The sequence below is a fragment of the Macaca nemestrina genome, chromosome 2 (assembly GCF_043159975.1).
Source record: "Macaca nemestrina isolate mMacNem1 chromosome 2, mMacNem.hap1, whole genome shotgun sequence".
NCBI lineage: Eukaryota > Metazoa > Chordata > Mammalia > Primates > Cercopithecidae > Macaca > Macaca nemestrina.
In genome coordinates, this window is record NC_092126.1 from 142725228 (window position 1) to 142741775 (window position 16548).

A 16548-nucleotide genomic window follows, 5' to 3' on the forward strand; every position below is an offset into this window, starting at 1 on the left:
AAAGAAACTGAAATAATATGACTACCCACTTTTCAGCTCAAATATCAAATAATATGACTACACTTTTCAGCTCAAAATATTTCTGGTGTTAAGATTAGAATGACCTACAAAAGATTCCCATAGAATAAAAAATTTATAACTTAAAATATCTGTGGCAAATATCCAGATAAGGAAAGTGCCTTGCTCAAGGTCAAGGCTACTTAGTAACAGGAATAGAACCTGTTACTAATAACAGGCACTGCTTAGTAGTTTTGACCTCCAAGTAGTCAGTGGGCATAGACAAATAGACAAAAGAGATACATCTAGTTTTCAGGTACTCAAGAGACTTTCTTCATATTATTATATATGGGTTAGCAAGGTCACATCACAACCCTTCATAATAAACAAGAGATTGACATATATAAATGTGTGTGTGTATATTTGTGTATATACATATGTTAACAAATATATATATGTTAACAAATATATATATACACACGCGCACACACAGTAACATGTTTCCCAATTCACTCCCAGTTTGTGCTCTTCCTCCAACTATAACCTTAGCAAACCACAATCCATAAAAAGCTGAGTAGGGGCCATTATCAAGAGACACAAAAGAGATGAGATTTGATATCTCTTTTCAAGATCTAAGCATCTTGACTTGTAGAGGATTGACTTTGTTTGCTATAGCACACTATCCAGTTAGGACTGAAAAATATTCCCAGAAGAATCCTAGGTAATTCTAACTTCTCTAGGTCAGATTTATCACTGAGACTCATTACACGGTTTTCACAATGCCCAAAGACATCATTACAGATAACCTCCAAATTATATAAATCCTACATAGCAAAGAGAGGGGAGATGAAGAATCCCAGCTGTAACTGAATTATTAAATCCTAATCACAAAAGGAGACTATAAAGACTGTTTCATAACAGAAAGGTCTGTAGGAAACTATGCTACTGATTTAAAAAATATTAAGATGTCACCAAGATACAAGAGCATATTGAGGGGAACGAAGAGGAAACAGAAGCCTACCAAAGCAGGCTTGGAATGTCTGCCCAGCCAGACCACTGGATCTTAAGCTAGTTGCCCAGTAGAGCTCAACTCCATGCTTTTTGAATATTCCCTTTTACATCCACCCAGCAGAATTCATTTTCTCACTCTTAATCTAGTGCTCCTGACATTTTACTTTTGCTCCTTTCCTTTCATCCTTTCAAGATTAATATTAGTCAAAGTTATACTATTCTACTAAAAATTTTTAAAATGCAAATAATTAGGTGGAAAATATGTAATTAAGAATACTTTTCCTTGAATTTTCCTGATAATTGCTTCAATAATTTCCTTCACAAAAAACATGGGCTTCATCTTAGTAAAACTGTATCTTGTTATTAAATCACATATTGTAACCCAGAGTACAGTGGACTATCTAAAATTCAATCTGAATTTTCCAACCTTTTTGGCAAATGATATCATCACAATTCAAACTAGTGTAAGCAAAATAAGGTAAAATAATACCTCAAAATGAGGTAAAATAGTGGTGCAAGTAGCTAGAACATCCTTGGGTATGTCTGGTTATAGACACAGACATTCTCCCAGCTTACCAACCCTAACGAAGAGAAAGAACCTCTTTCCGAAGCTCCAGCAAAATATGGCAGGACTTATGCTCACTGACCATAACATGGTTTGGGTCATACACCCATCCCTGACAAAGCATGTGAGTATTCTCTTTGGGCAAGCCTGGGTTTCAGACCCTGTGATTAGAAGGTGGACTCAAGGCCATCCGAATTATATATACTAATTGGAAGGGAGGAATAGTTTCCTCTTGCACAAAAACCTGGTTCTCTTACCAGAAAAAGAGAGAATAGATTCTGGTCACAAGGACAAGAAACAGAAGGTTCACTACCAGAACACATACTCTAGAAAATACGAAAGTACCTCATGAAAGCATATGTTGCCATGGAATATTCCCAAAGGTAGTATTTTACAACGATGTCAACATATGGATGATCATTATGGATGAACCATATAATATAACTCTTGGTGCTTTACAAAGACATCTTCTGAAAGAGTATGAACTTTATATGCCAACTTGAAAATTATAAAATGTTATTGCCTTTATAATGGTAGGCCAAGAAACTAGGCAATCAGAAAAAATTCAAATGTTACTTCATAATTATAAAATTTTTAATTTAAAAAATCCTTCAAAATTAATATAATCGTTTATATATTTGGCAATTCTTTTAAAAAAATGAACAGGCTTATATGGTTTCAGTGCTCCATTTAAATGACATCTATAGTTATTTTTAATTGCTATTTACCAGAATCTTGATCTCCTTGTAAAATCTGTTACTATAGTAATCTCAGCAAATAATTAGCTCCTCAGGGAAAATCCAACTCTTCATAACTTCTAGTTGAAACAAAAAATAGCCTTTAGTTCTTCTTCCTAAATAATGATACATTTATTACTTATACATTGCTGCCCACTACATTTGTAAAATAAAACTAAAATTTTTTCTTAGAAATACTTTCAGACATTGTATCCACCTCTTCAAGATAAAGATAAAAAAAATTATTTTAACTGTTAACAGGTTTAGAAAAATTAATATACCATGGAGTCTATAGCCTTGCAAATTATTTTAAAGTGATTATTTTCTGTTCCTTGTTTTCTGTTCTTTTTTCTCCCATTTCACAAACCCCTGTGGCTAGAAACAGACAACAGATTAAGTACAATGAACATTCTTTCTGCTTACTAGGAACAAGTGATTATTTTTTTATTTTATTTTATTTTTTTTTTTTTGAGATGGAGTCTCGTTCTATCACCCAGGCTGGAGTGCAGTGGCATAACCTTGGCTCACTGCAACCTCCACCTCCTGGGTTCAAGCGATTCTCCTGCCTCAGCCTCCCTAGTAGCTGAGATTACAGGCATGCACCATCACGCTAATTTTTGTATTTTTAGTAGAGACGGAATTTCACCATGTTGGCCAAGCAGAGGCTGGTCTCGAACTCCTGACCTCAAGTGATCCAACCACCTCAGCCTTCCTAAGTGCTGGGATTACAGGTGTGAGCCACTGTGCCCAGCCTAAGAAGTGACTATTTTCAAGCTAAGTAAATTAAATATATCTCTAAATAGCTCATAAATAATAATGTTAAGTGTAAATACTTAACTCTAATGTATATATGTTTTATTGTTTATATATATAGAGAGAGAGAGTATTTAATTCTAAAAGGAATTTAAAGCAATTTCAAAGATGTCAAAGTAAAATAAACAAGATGAAGCAAAAGGCAAATAGAGTATAAAAGCAAGCTAAAACCAAGAATGAAGTTTGTACTCAATATGCATTCCATGAAGTCCACTTGCTAATAGTGGATGATAACCTAGGTACTTCAGTTTCAAAGTCCCCAAAGTGAACAATATAGGTTATTCCAATACAAAATAAAATACTGAATAGCAAAAGAGAATCCTACATTGTATCTGAAGTATGTCTGTAAACATTAGAACCTAGCAAGCCGAGCATAATATGTATACATATACACAGATATGCATATACAGAGAGATGCAAAATTCCTAAAGCTTGAATTTGTCCTGAGTTTACTACTTTATTGATTCTGATATACTCAAGCCAGAATGATTTCATATTGTCCTAATACAGACTTATTTTCAATATGTGCTAATGCTGTAGTTTGAGTAGGTTAAAATGATTTGTTCTAAATAGTCATTTTTACATGATAGGGTCAAGCAAAGTTAAAATTAGAGGTTGGATGCACCAGAAATAACAGAGAGGGAAGGCCAGGCTTGGATCCAAAGAAGCAGAGTCCTGGAAGCCCAAGGCTTATTGATTGATGGATGGAGAATACAAGGAAGCAATGGGTACAAAAAAAAATGGCAGTTGCGTAACGTTACTGTTAAGAGAGAGAACAGAGAATCGGGAGCACAAGGTAAAGAACAAAGGAAATGTAAAGAAATAAAGATAAGAATAGAAAAATTTTAACATAGCATATAAGTGAACTACTTCTTAGAAGCTTAGTAGGACTTGCTCCAGTTTTTTTCTTGATAACCCACTGTTATCACTCACAGATTCAAAATTAATTCACTCGCCTTTCTGCAAACAGCCTAAAATGTATTCGTTATTTTTTTACAACAGAGTTATCATAATCAACAACATCCAAAGGAACAAGACCTTAAAATCAGGCACAGGATATAATCCTGACTATCTGGTTTCAGCACAGCATGTAATGAGGTAGATTCCAAGCAGCAGGTGCTTGGGAAAGAGTCATTGGCGATTCTAAGTTAAGACCTTGGTAGGATTCTTGTGATCTTCCTCAATCCAAGTAGCTTCAAGTGCCCTCCCCTAAACCTCTTTTCTAATCAGATTGCCACACTTAACCTTTTCGTGGGGGCCATCACAGCTTGGTCAAATAGACTCGGGCTTGACTCCCCAATTCACCTATTGACAAAGAATATTTATTTAGTTTTTCCCAGTTCCAACACTCACTACTATTTGGGGGATTATACTATTTATCTCAACAAGCTGCTATGGAAGCCAAATGAGATACTGTTGCAAAGTACCTAGTTATATCCCTGACCATCATGAAATGGTGGATATTATAGGCATAGGAGAGAAGTTCAAAAGCATTGGTATTACAGAGGGGTATGGTCTTCCAGTGATTGGAAAATATTTTTTCTAGAGATGAAAGCCTGTTTCTAATCCAGTCAACCTCCTTTTCACTGTGGGAACCCAAACAATCAGCATCTCACCCTCACCATATGCACAATGAGGTTGGATTAGATGTGACAGATCATCTCTAAGGTATGCTTCCCCCTCTATAAAATTCTGTGGCTGTACAAATATTGTAAATTAGAAATTTTCCAATTAATTTCCCTTGGGGCTTACTAGTCTTACACTGAACTCCCTTCCTGTGCCTTCTAATTTTCATCATTAATATTTCAAATGATCGTGAAGAACAGGTTAAGATGATACCAACCCTAAAAAATAGTATTTTGTATTGTGGATGACCAAAACCTTTTGAAACAAGGCAGACCTTACATTAAATCCTGACTCTGCCATATTGGTTATATGACCTTGAAAAAGTGTTTTCAGCTCCCTGAGCCTTTGTTTCTATTTTACAAAATGAGGCTAATGAGTAATACCTACCTTAAAGTATTAGTTTCTGAGAACTTGAATTCTCCTGGCTTCCAGTAGGCATTCAATTTATATTATTTTGTGCCCTGAAAGAATCATTAAAATTCAGCTTTAAATCCTTCTAGATATGCTTAACACATTTTTGATTGAAGAACATGGCAAGTATCTTAAAGAAACTTTACCCCAAAAATCTTGTCTAATTTAAAAAGCCAAAAATAAAATAACAACAAGTTATCAAAATGATGGTTCTAACTTTGCTTCAGGTTGAGCATCCTTAGTCTGAAAATCTAAAATCCAAATGCTGCAAGACCCAACACTTTTTGAGCCAACAATATGATGACACAAGTGGAAAATGCCACACCACACCTCATGTGACAGGTTGCAGTCAAAATGCTGTCAACCTTTCCATGCACAAAACTATTTAAAATATTGTACAAAATTACCTTCAGGCTATGTGCATAAGATGTATATAAAACAAAAACGAATCTCGTGTTTAGACTTGGGTCCCTTCCCTGAGATATCTCATATGTATATGCAAATATTCCAAATTCTGAATAAAATGAAATCCAAAACACTCTGGTCCCAAGCATTTAAGATAACAGATACTCAACCTGTACCAAACTGTGGCAAGATAAGACTATTAAACATCTGAAGTGTACCTCAGATTGAACTATCAAGAATTACAACCACATCGAGAAATGTGTTTTAAATTGTTGTAATGAGCACACGTTGGTGATGAGACAAAAATTGTTACTCACTTCTGAAAGACCCCTGAACTGAATATTTAAGTACTATTTCAAAACCTATTTTTATAAAAGTGCATCAAAATGTTCAGAAAGATTATTTGTGAATAATGAAACACCATTTCAAAGTCAGGAGGAAAACTAGATTGGCTCACTTTTCAGTTCTCGTATTATTAGTTCAATAGGTTTATTTAAAAATCTCTCTGATCTTTTACTCTGACTCACTGAAAGCAAATTTTGAAAAGTGAAAAACCTATAAGGCTTTTCATTTTCTACTAAGTATCTTCCACAAATCTAACATCAATAAAATATGACAGCCCTGGACCTGAATATGCCAGCCTTTATATTGTTCTGATGCATTGCCTACCCTATCCACAGAACAATCACTAAAGTCAGCAGGAAAAAAGATCAATCAGTAAAAATAGGAATTTGAGTTTAATTCAAGTACCTGGGAATACCAAGATGCTTTCATATAATCTCAGTACTGATTACTTTTAAAAAGGCATTAACACTTCATTTAAAATGAATATCTGAGTGCAGTTGATTATTTCTGCCCTTTATAGATCTGTAACTATTCAACTAATAATAACAACAAAAACAATAATCGTTAACAATTTCTTGAGTATATACAACAGAACTGAATCAGACTTAAATACTTTACATAGTGACCTCATTTAATCCTTAAAACAATTCTACTTACAGTTGAGAAAATTGAGTCTCAGCAAGTTTAAATACATTGATCAGACCACACTTTAAATAAATGATGGAGCTAGGATTGAATTCAGACATGTCCTATATCTTTCATTCATTCATGAGTATATTAATTTATTCAACAAATATCTTTGTCCTAAAGAAATGCCACTGTAGCAGAAAGATGGCTGCAAATTCTTTGTCACTGTGCTCATTGAAAGGCAAAACCTATTGTTCTCTCCTTAAGTATAGACTTGCCCTGTGACTTGGTTTGACCAATGGAATGTGGTAGAAGTGACTAAGATACTTCCAAACTAGCACAAAGGAGATCTGCTGCTTTTGCTATCACCTTCTTGGAACATTCTGGGAACCATACCACTGTGGAGTGAGAAGCCCAAGCCATGCAGCAGGTCACAGGGAGCAGAACCAGGATGTGCCAGTCAGCAGCCTCAGTAACCAGCACCAAAGCTAGTCATGTGTGTAAGCAATCTTAGCATCTCAGGCCTGTTGAACACTGAGATCATTGCAGCCCCAACTAACACTACATGTAGTGGAAGAACCACCCAGCAGTATACAGTCAAGTCACAGAATAGCAAGAGATAATAAATGGTTGCTTTAAACAACTAAATTTTGGGGTGACTAGTTATACAGCAATAGATAAAGAGCTGCAGTATTTTTCTTGAAATGAGAGCATTGGGTATAATATAGCAAAACACAACTCTAGAAATAAAATAAATAACTATAACAATATTTTTGGCATAATATAGAAAAATACAACTCTAAAAGTAAGAAAAAGTGATGAAGCAATTGCTTTTCTCTTGTGGCTGGGTATGATTATTTTACTGAAAGCCTGGTAAAGTAGGAAAATCAGAAGAGACTATGGCTCTTTTTCTTCACTTATTTATTCATGTACTCATTAATTTAAACTTATTCATTTATATATTCATTAAGCCCCTATTTCTTGTTACATGTGAGTGTCTTTGTTAACTACTATGGGTCCTACTGTAAATCAAGATAAGCCTACTGCCTTTAAGAACTTTTAGGTCTACAGAAGGTAAATACTTTTTGGTAGATTGACTCTTATGCATTCCCAAAAGAGTAAAGTGGAAGTTAGAAAAACTAAGGAAAGCAAAGAGGAAAATTGGAGAAGCCCAGTCTATATTTTAATTTTTGCTGTTGATAATACACAAAGTAAATTATGAAATATGTACTGTACTTAGATTTTAATATTTCATTTCTACCCATAGAATGTTAAGCCCCCAAAAAATGAACATAAAAGAGAGTGTGTATTCAATTGCTTTTGCTCTTTTGCTTGGCTCTTCTTAAGGCTTCTGAGTTCGTAACCTGTCAGAGGATTAGTCTCTTTAAATGAAAAATTAAGATGATTCTACCCCTACCTGCCCCGAGGTTTATTATGCCATGCAAAAATGATAATTATGAGATACAACTATCAAATCTTGATATTGGGGTTAGAACTTACTTACATACTATCTTATTCAGACCACAGCAATGCAAAAGTGATCTTTTATGCACTTACAAGCAGCAGAAGAAAATAAAAATTAACTGTAAAATCTCTACCCAAACTTAATTAAACAATGTCTCCCCACATTCAAACAGGCAATTCTAATAGGGCTGAGGATTGTAATACTCTGTCCTCCTGTCCTCAGAGCCGGGTGTGGCATGCAATTGGTTCCATCAGATTCCTCACCCAAGAATTGTTAGATTTGGAGCTAATGGAGGAAGGGCTTGAATTTTGAGTCACTGGTCAGAAGGATGTGAATCAAACACTATCCCACTATCTTCCCTGTTGCACAGAGAAAGCCTATATTCTATAACAAAATATGAGATCCATAGAGACAAACAGAGGTGAGAGACAGACCAAGTCTTGATAACTTCGCTTGGTCCCCTGGATCAGGCTGTGCCTAAAACTGTGATAAACCTTTACTTCAAAGTTGTGTGAACCAAAAATTCTCTTTTACCATTCAAGTTAACGTAAGTTGGATTTCTGTCCACTGGTTCCAAAAGAATCTTGACTGAAAATAAAATGAAAGCATCAGAGGTATATTGAAATCATCTGAGACCTTTCATAATTTGTTTGGGCAATTAATCTCTTATGAGGATAAAAGTATCTCTAATAGTAAACTAAGAAAGACCGTAGTAAAAAAGCAAGGGACACAATGTAACACTCTTATCCTAGCCACCAACCTGATTGCATTCTTTACTTTCTAGTCAAGCCCCTTCTTCCCTTGTCTAACTACAGATCAACACAGATTTTTTTCTCTTTTTTTTTTTTTTTTTTTTTTTGAGACAGAGTCTTGCTCTGTTGCCCAGGATGGAGTGTAGTGTTGTGATCACGGCTCACTGCAAACTCCACCTCCCAGGTTCAAGCGATTCTCCTGCCTCAGCCTCTCAAGTAGTTGGGACTACTTGGACAGGTACACACCACCATACCCAGCTAATTTTTGTATTTTTAGTACAGACAGGTTGCCAGGCTGGTCTCAAACTCCTGACCTCAAGTGATCTGCCCTCCTGGGTCTCCCAAAGTGCTAGAATTACAAGCATGAGCCACCACACCCAGCTTAACCTGTCTTTTTAATTACCAGTTCACAAAGTGCTATCCTCCAGGATGCCAGGAAATGAACTGGGGGACAGAAGAAAGAGTCAAGAAAAGAAGATAAAACTTAGTTTGTAGCCTAGTGGCACAATAGCTAACATGTCTAACCATCAGCAAATGCTCAAAAATCCTGAGCTCAGAAAAGCCTTATTCACTACTGTTACAGAAATAAATCTAGAAGGTTAGCTATGCTGAATATGTTAGGGAAATGGAGAAGCACTGCTATTTTGATTATCAATTCAAAAGAAAATTAAATTTACTAATGGAAACTACCACTATTCATTTCCTGGGCATATGTAAAGATAAAGCCAGCTTAAAACAACAAATAACCACCTAATCTTTTAACCTTCAAATATGGTGCAAAAGCATTACCTAAAAGGTACTTTTTCATTACTAGTGAAGCAGGCTTTAGTCTCAAACTTTACCTTAGACCATTCAACATCTGCCCATTTGTCTTGTACTGACTTTTCCTTTCAGTGCCCTGGATGTCAAGGGAACTTGGCTGCCAAAGGCTGAGGCTGGAATCAAAGTGCTCTGGGCTTTCCCACCAGAACTCCATCCATGGGGCATAGAGGCAGACTTGGAAACAGACAAATGCTGTGTCTGCAAAATAAATTAATTAGTGTAGGGCAAAATGGGCTCTATCCTTTCCTCAACCCCAGCCCCAGGAAAAAGCAAGAGTCTTGTGGTCATTTTGCCTTTGCTTACATCCATTGCTGCCTAACGCTAAAGAAAGGCTCCTTAGTAGACCATGGTAAGCCCCCTTTTATCCTCCTGCTGTCAGGGATGAAAGATTCCAACTCTCAAGTGCAACACAGCTGCAGGCGCCGACTTTTCCAAAAGATAAAAATCAAAAAAAACAAAAAAGACCACAAGTTCACTTTGAAATTAAAAAAAAAAAAAAAAAAAAAAAAAAAAGGCCTTCTCAGAGTGGCTACTTTCCAGACACCAGACACACAAATGCTTTAAAGACAAAAACAGGTTGTTACATTTGTCAGGGTGAATAAAAAGCCTAGAGCAGGACTGTCAAGTCTCTCTGTGCTAAGGAATGCCTTCCCAATTTTTTGCAGCCTTGAGAACTGGGAGATGACTGGGAAACTGCCGATGGGGCAGGGAAAGGGCTATACTCTATATGCTGGCATTCAGAGACAAACTCGGAGGGGCAGCAACAGCAAAGAGGAGTCTTGGTGCTCTTATTGGAGTTCCCAGGCTTTATTGACCATGGATACTATTATTCAATCAAATATTTATTGTGTGCCTACTACATATTGGCCACTATTCTAGGTCCTGTGGATGTATTAGTGAACCAAGCAGGAAAAAAAAAATCATCTACTCATGTGAAGGTTATGTTGCAATAGACTTTGGGGACAAAGACAGACAATAAATTAAACAAATAAGTTTATAATACCTTAGAAAATAAAAAGCACTATAAATAAAATAAAGCCAGGAAGAGATATAGGAATTGCCAGAAGGGCAAATGGTAGCTTGCCATTTAAAATTGGTGTTCAGAGAAGATTACAGGCAAAGCCAAAGTTTGAAAGATTTGAAGGAGGGAAGGAAGTAAACCAGATATTTGGGAAGAAGAGTGGTAGTGGAAAAGGAGAGAGCAAGAGCAAAGACTGAGAGGAAGGACCTTGCCAGCCAGGTTCAAAGAACAGTAAGCAGGATTCATACCTGCAGTAGAGACAGTGATAGGGGCAGAGGTTAGAGATGAGGTCAGAGAAGTAGTTTTGGACCAAATTATATATGGATTGATAAAACAACAGTTTTTGCTCTGATGTGGGCAGTCCTCAGAAAGTTTTGAGCAGAGGTATGATACAATATAACTTAGCTGCTGAATTGAGAAGGCCAGAAGCAAGGACATTAGTTAGGAGGTCATCACAATAATACAACTAGTACTCTGGCGATTTCAATAGGCATCTTAATTTTTTCACAGTCTACCTTCAAATAATACTATACTACTTCATACATAATGTAATAACCAAATCACTACAACAGAATACTTCCATTCCTCCCTCATTCCTTTGCGCTATTATCATATTTTACTCTTATGTTATACATCCCACAATGCATTATTATTTTTGCTAAAAATAAAATTAGTTTTTCAAAGAAACGTAAACATGAGGAAACAAAGTCTTTGCGTGTTTTCCTACATATTTACTATGTCTTGCACTCTTCATTCTTTTGTGGAGGTTCAAAGTTCCCTCTGGCATTTTCCTTCATCTTGAAATTTTCTTTATGATTTCTTCTAGTGCAGAAAGGCTGGGAATGAGTTATCTCAGCTTTTGTTTGTCTGAAAGCGTCATTTTACCTTTACTTTTGAAGGATATTTTCACTGGGGATATAGAATTCTAAGTTACTATTTTGTTTCTTTCTGCACATGATATTAAAGATGCCATTTCATTATCTTCTGGACTGCATTGTTTCTTGCAAAAAGTCAGTGGTACATCTTACTTTGTTTCTTTGTAAGATGTCTTTTTCTTTGGCTGCTTTTAAGACTCTTAAAGAATCTCTGATTGTAATTGTGATATACATTGTTATAGTTTTTTTATGCTTATTCTACTTTGGACTCATTGAGCTTCTTGGATCTGTAGGTTTACAGATTCCATCAAATTTGGGGATTTTTCAGTCATTAATTTTGTATCTCCTGTCCCATCTTTTGTTTCTGGGATTCCAGTTACATACGATAGAACCCTGTGTTCCTATGGGTCACTGAGGCCCTGTTCATTATTTTTGAGCTTTATTTTTCCTCTGAGCTTTAGTTCAGATAATTTCTATTATGTCTTTAAGTTATATGATTGATCTTTTTTTTCTGGAGGGTCCAATCAACTGTTATCCTCATCTAGTTAGTTTTTTTATTCCTGATATTGTGTTTCTCAGTTTAGAAGTTCCATTTGACTTTTTCTGTATTTTTCATTCATCACTTCATTGTGTCCATATTTTAATTGAAATCTCATACATGTTTACAGAGCTGTTTTAAAATCTTTGTCTGGTAATTCCACTATTTCTATTATACCTGGGTCTGATTCTATTGACTAATTTGTCTCCTGGTTATGGGTCACATTTTCCTGCTACTCAGAGTGTCTAGTACTTTTTAATTAGATGAAAGGCATTATGAACATTATGTTGCTGAGTATCTGGATTTTGCTGTCTTCTTCTAAAGACTGCTGAAGGTTATTTTGGCAAGCAGTAAACATTTCTTGCAAATGAGATTTTAAAGCCTTATTTTTATGATCTGTTAAGATAAGTTGAATGTAGCCTTTACCTTAGAGCTAATTTAGTCATCCTACTGAGACATAACCCTTTTGGGTGGCTCTAATGAATGCACGAGGTGTTTAATGCAGTCTCCCAATATGGTTGGAACTTAAAACATCTCCCAACCCTGTGTGAGATCTGGGAAAGGTTTAGCTCACAGTTATCCAGTCACTTCCATTGCCCAGCCTTGTGAAGCTTCACCATTTGCAGGAACATCTTAGCATTCAGCAAACATTCAAGAAGAATCCTATGCATATTTCTGGAACTATTTTTTATACATGATTCTCTCCTCCTGGTGCTCTGTACCACAAATGTCAGTAACTTTGTTCTCCACAAATTCCAATATTTATCCCTTCAACTCAGAAGTCCTGATGGGCTTTGATTATGTTTCATCTCTCTGTGGCATAGTCCAGAAAGTACCTTCAGGCTAAACTTGGAGTGAGCTTAGGAATTATCTTGTCTGTTGTCCTTCTCTCAGGAGCCACAGTCCTACAATACCGGTTGTCCAACAACCAAAAATCATTATTTTAAAGTTTTTTCAATTTTCTGGGTTTCTTTATGGTGGGAGAGCAAGGATAGAGCTAGAAAGAACTTGAAAGGAAAGTCCACACCCTTCCCTTTTGTAGACGAAGCAACAGAGACTCAGGGTGGAGTTGCAGTATGCTCAAGGTCACACAGCTACTGGTGAAAGCATCAAGCGCAGAAGCTGTTTTTGAAGTGCAATGTCTTTCTCACTCCAGCATGCTGCCTCTTGCAGAATGATTGGTAGAGTATAGTATATTAGTTTCCTAGGGCTGTTGTAACAAATTATTACGAGCTAGGAAACTTAACACAATAGAAATTTTTTCTCCCTGGCCGGGAGTGGTGGATCATACCTGTAATCCCAGCACATTGGGAGGCCAAGGCGGGCAGATCACTTGAGGTCAGAAGTTTGAGGCCAGCCTGGCCAACATGGTAAAACCCTGTCTCTACTAACAATATAAAAATCAGCCAGGCGTGGTGGCACTTGCCTATATTCCCAGCTATTTGAGAGGCTGAGGCAGAAGAATCACTTGAACCCAGGAGGTCGAAGTTGCAGTGAGCCAAGATCACAACACTGCACTCCAGCTTGGGTGACAGAGTGAGACTCCATAAAAAAAGAAAGAAAGGAAAGAAAGAAAAGGAAAGGAAAGGAAAGGAGGAAGGGAGGAAGGGAGGGAGGGAAGGAGGGAAGGAGGAAGGAAGGAAGGAAGGAAAGAAGGAAGGAAGGAAGGAAGGAAGGAAGGAAGGAAGGAAGGAAGGAAGGAAGGAAGGAAGGAAGGAGAGAGAGAGGTGAGGGAGGGAGGGAGGAAGAAAGAGAGGGAGAGAGAGAGAGAGAGAAAGAAAGAAAGGAAGGAAGGAAGGAAGGAAGGAAGGAAGGAAGGAAGAAAGAAAGAAAGAAAGAAAGAAAGAAAGAAAGAAAGAAAGAAAGAAAGAAAGAAAGAGAAAGAAAGAAAGAAAGAAAGAAAGAAAGAAAGAAAGAAAGAAAGAAAGAAAGAAAGAAAGAAAGAAAGAAAGAAAGAAAAAATTTATTCTTTCCCAATTATACAGACCAGAAATCCAAAACCAAAGTGTTGGTAGGGCTAGTTCCTTCTGAAGGTTCTGAAGGAGAATCCATTCTACAACTCTCTCCTAGTTTTGGTGATTGTTTGAAATCCTTGATGTTAGTTCACTTGCAGACAAATCACTCCAATTTTTGCCTTGTTTTCACATGGCCTTATCCTATCCTCTGTTTATGTCTTCTCTTCTTCTTATAAGGACACTTGTCATTGGATTTAGGGTTCGCCCAGTAAACTCAGGATGATTTTATCTAGAGATCCTTCACTGAATTACATCCACACATACCTTTTCTCCAAATCGGGGTACATTCACAGGTACTGGGGGTTAGGACGTGGACATATTCTTTTTGGGAGGGGGCACAATTCAACTTTCAAAAGGTAGAAAAGGGGAAGGGTAAATAATGCAGTCAAAGTCACAATTTGGGAATATTTGCCTCATATAAAAGCAGATATTGAGGTTTCCCCTAGCTGAATCTATTTTGAAGAATTTGAAAGGGTTTCCATCTAGGACCATGAAGGAAAAAATATGCAAAAGCAGGTTGATAATGTTGTATTTCACCTGGGCACAATCATGGTACTGGCTTATACCTCACTACATTCATTACGTGCATCATGCATTTAACATCACTGTTAATTTGGCCAAATAACCCAAGATGCAACAAGGAATTATTGCTTTCTTTAATCTAACCTCTTCTGTCTCTAATAACCATATCAGTCATGACTAGAGGCTTGAATCCTGAAAACAGGGATATGTAGTAAAGATAAATTACTGAAAAGCCCTTACCTATAATAGGAGGAAAGTCATCACTATAACAATTGTGTTTGCTGAGATGACCCAGTGCCAGTTTCAGAGTCTTTATTAGGTCAAAAGGAAAGGACATCTAATTGCTATCTTAGCTATCATTTTTTACTAACCACTGAACTGTGGTTTTTGTTTTTTAGCATAAAGTCTTTTTAAAAAAAATTTTCCAACTTTCTTAGTAGGTTCAGATGGTGCATTGTGAGACAAAGGCAAAAGCAACAGGGAGAATCATCTCATGAGAAAAATTAGCAATAAAGCACTGTGACAGGACAGCAAAGACACTTTGTTAAAAAATTATTTCCACCGGAATAATTTTACAGTGTTAATTTGTTAAGAAAAAAATCTCTAGAACAGAGATCCTTAAGCAGTTCTCTGAAACTTTGTTAATACAAACTCTTCCACTACATTGCAATTGGGAATACATCTTTCAACCCACATTTTGCCTGGGTTATAAGTCCTATTGGGTACTGAGCAGAGGCAGTCAATTTGGTTTGCTTTATGATCTGAACCAAACACAAACATTAAGTGAGGTCAAATAACACACCCCACTGGCAATCCTCAAATCTCTAAAGCTGATTTAAAAGAGACTGGGAAATTGAGCTCAACAGAAATGGCAAAAATAAGGAAGTTCATTTTTAACAAACAAGGAAGCCTACCAATACCAATCTCCATTGTGCCACAGATGCCTCACTGTGCCCAAATTGGATTGGAATGCACAAGCCAAAAAGCACAAGCACAATTGCCCCTCCACCCCCCAAGAAATCACAATTTGGCAGAAAGGAAAGATTTAGAGGAATGTTAACTTAATGCACCTAAGATTCAAATCATGATTAGAAAAGGGTATTCTGGATATGACAATTTAAGGTAGGTAAAGAGAGTTACAAATATGCCCAAAGTAATTGGAAAATGAGCTTAATACCAAGAGAATTACAGAATATTGGTGATGGAAGAGAATTAGAGAATAATTTTTACCTTAAAGTATAGATCCTGAGTTCAGAAAGAAGCAGTTACTTGCCCAAGGTCATAGTGTCTAAAACTAAAATGGGATTAGAACCCACATCCTTTTGAGTCTGGTGCTCTCTCTACTCTGCAATCAATTGTTCTCAAGGCTGTGGGGGGATGTTCAGAGTTTCTTGAAGTTCACAACTGGGCCTCCTTTCTTTCTCTCTCCTCCTCTTCCTTATCTCATTCTTTTCCCAAGCTTTTATTCTCATTGACAGACTTAGTCATCCAAATGTATTTCTCCAGTTTTGACATCTCTGAACTCCAGACTTAGAATCAACAGTTCTATTTCTGGGTCTCCCAAGCAGCTCAAACTTAACATGTGCAAATGTAAACATCTGCCCCCATCCTTCCCACTACAAGCTTGTTTCTCCCTGCTTGTTCTCTATCTACCAGATGGAACTATCATCTTACCAGTGTCAGTCTTGAATTTGTATCTTTTTTTACCCTTTCCCTACATCCAGCCATCAGTAAGACCTCCTAAGTGTATCTCGAAAACATCTATCCACTTTCTCTGACTCCAGCTTAGTCCAAGCCACCAACATCTTCCTCCTGGACTGCCTCCTAACCTCCCTCTCTCTCTGTTCTGATTTTTCCACTTCCAGTTCATTTGCCACACAGCAGCCAGAGTGATCTTTTAAATACATTCCATTTACAATAAAATCTAAACTCTTCACCATTGCCTATAAGATCAAGCATTATTTGGCCCTTTACTTCTCTAATCTCATAGCACGCCACCTT

At 36.7% G+C, this 16548-nt stretch overlaps 1 long non-coding RNA gene across 7 annotated transcripts in view; it reads right to left on the reverse strand.

Moving 5' to 3' along the window:
- The window catches only part of LOC105477617 (uncharacterized), a 502411-nt gene that overhangs the window by 166423 nt on the left and 319440 nt on the right, over positions 1 to 16548 (reverse strand). For all 7 annotated transcript variants that reach the window (XR_011620199.1, XR_011620195.1, XR_011620200.1 and 4 more), the window contains one exon: positions 5137 to 5210. This is a non-coding gene — a long non-coding RNA (uncharacterized lncRNA). The remainder of the gene's footprint in view (positions 1 to 5136; positions 5211 to 16548) is intronic.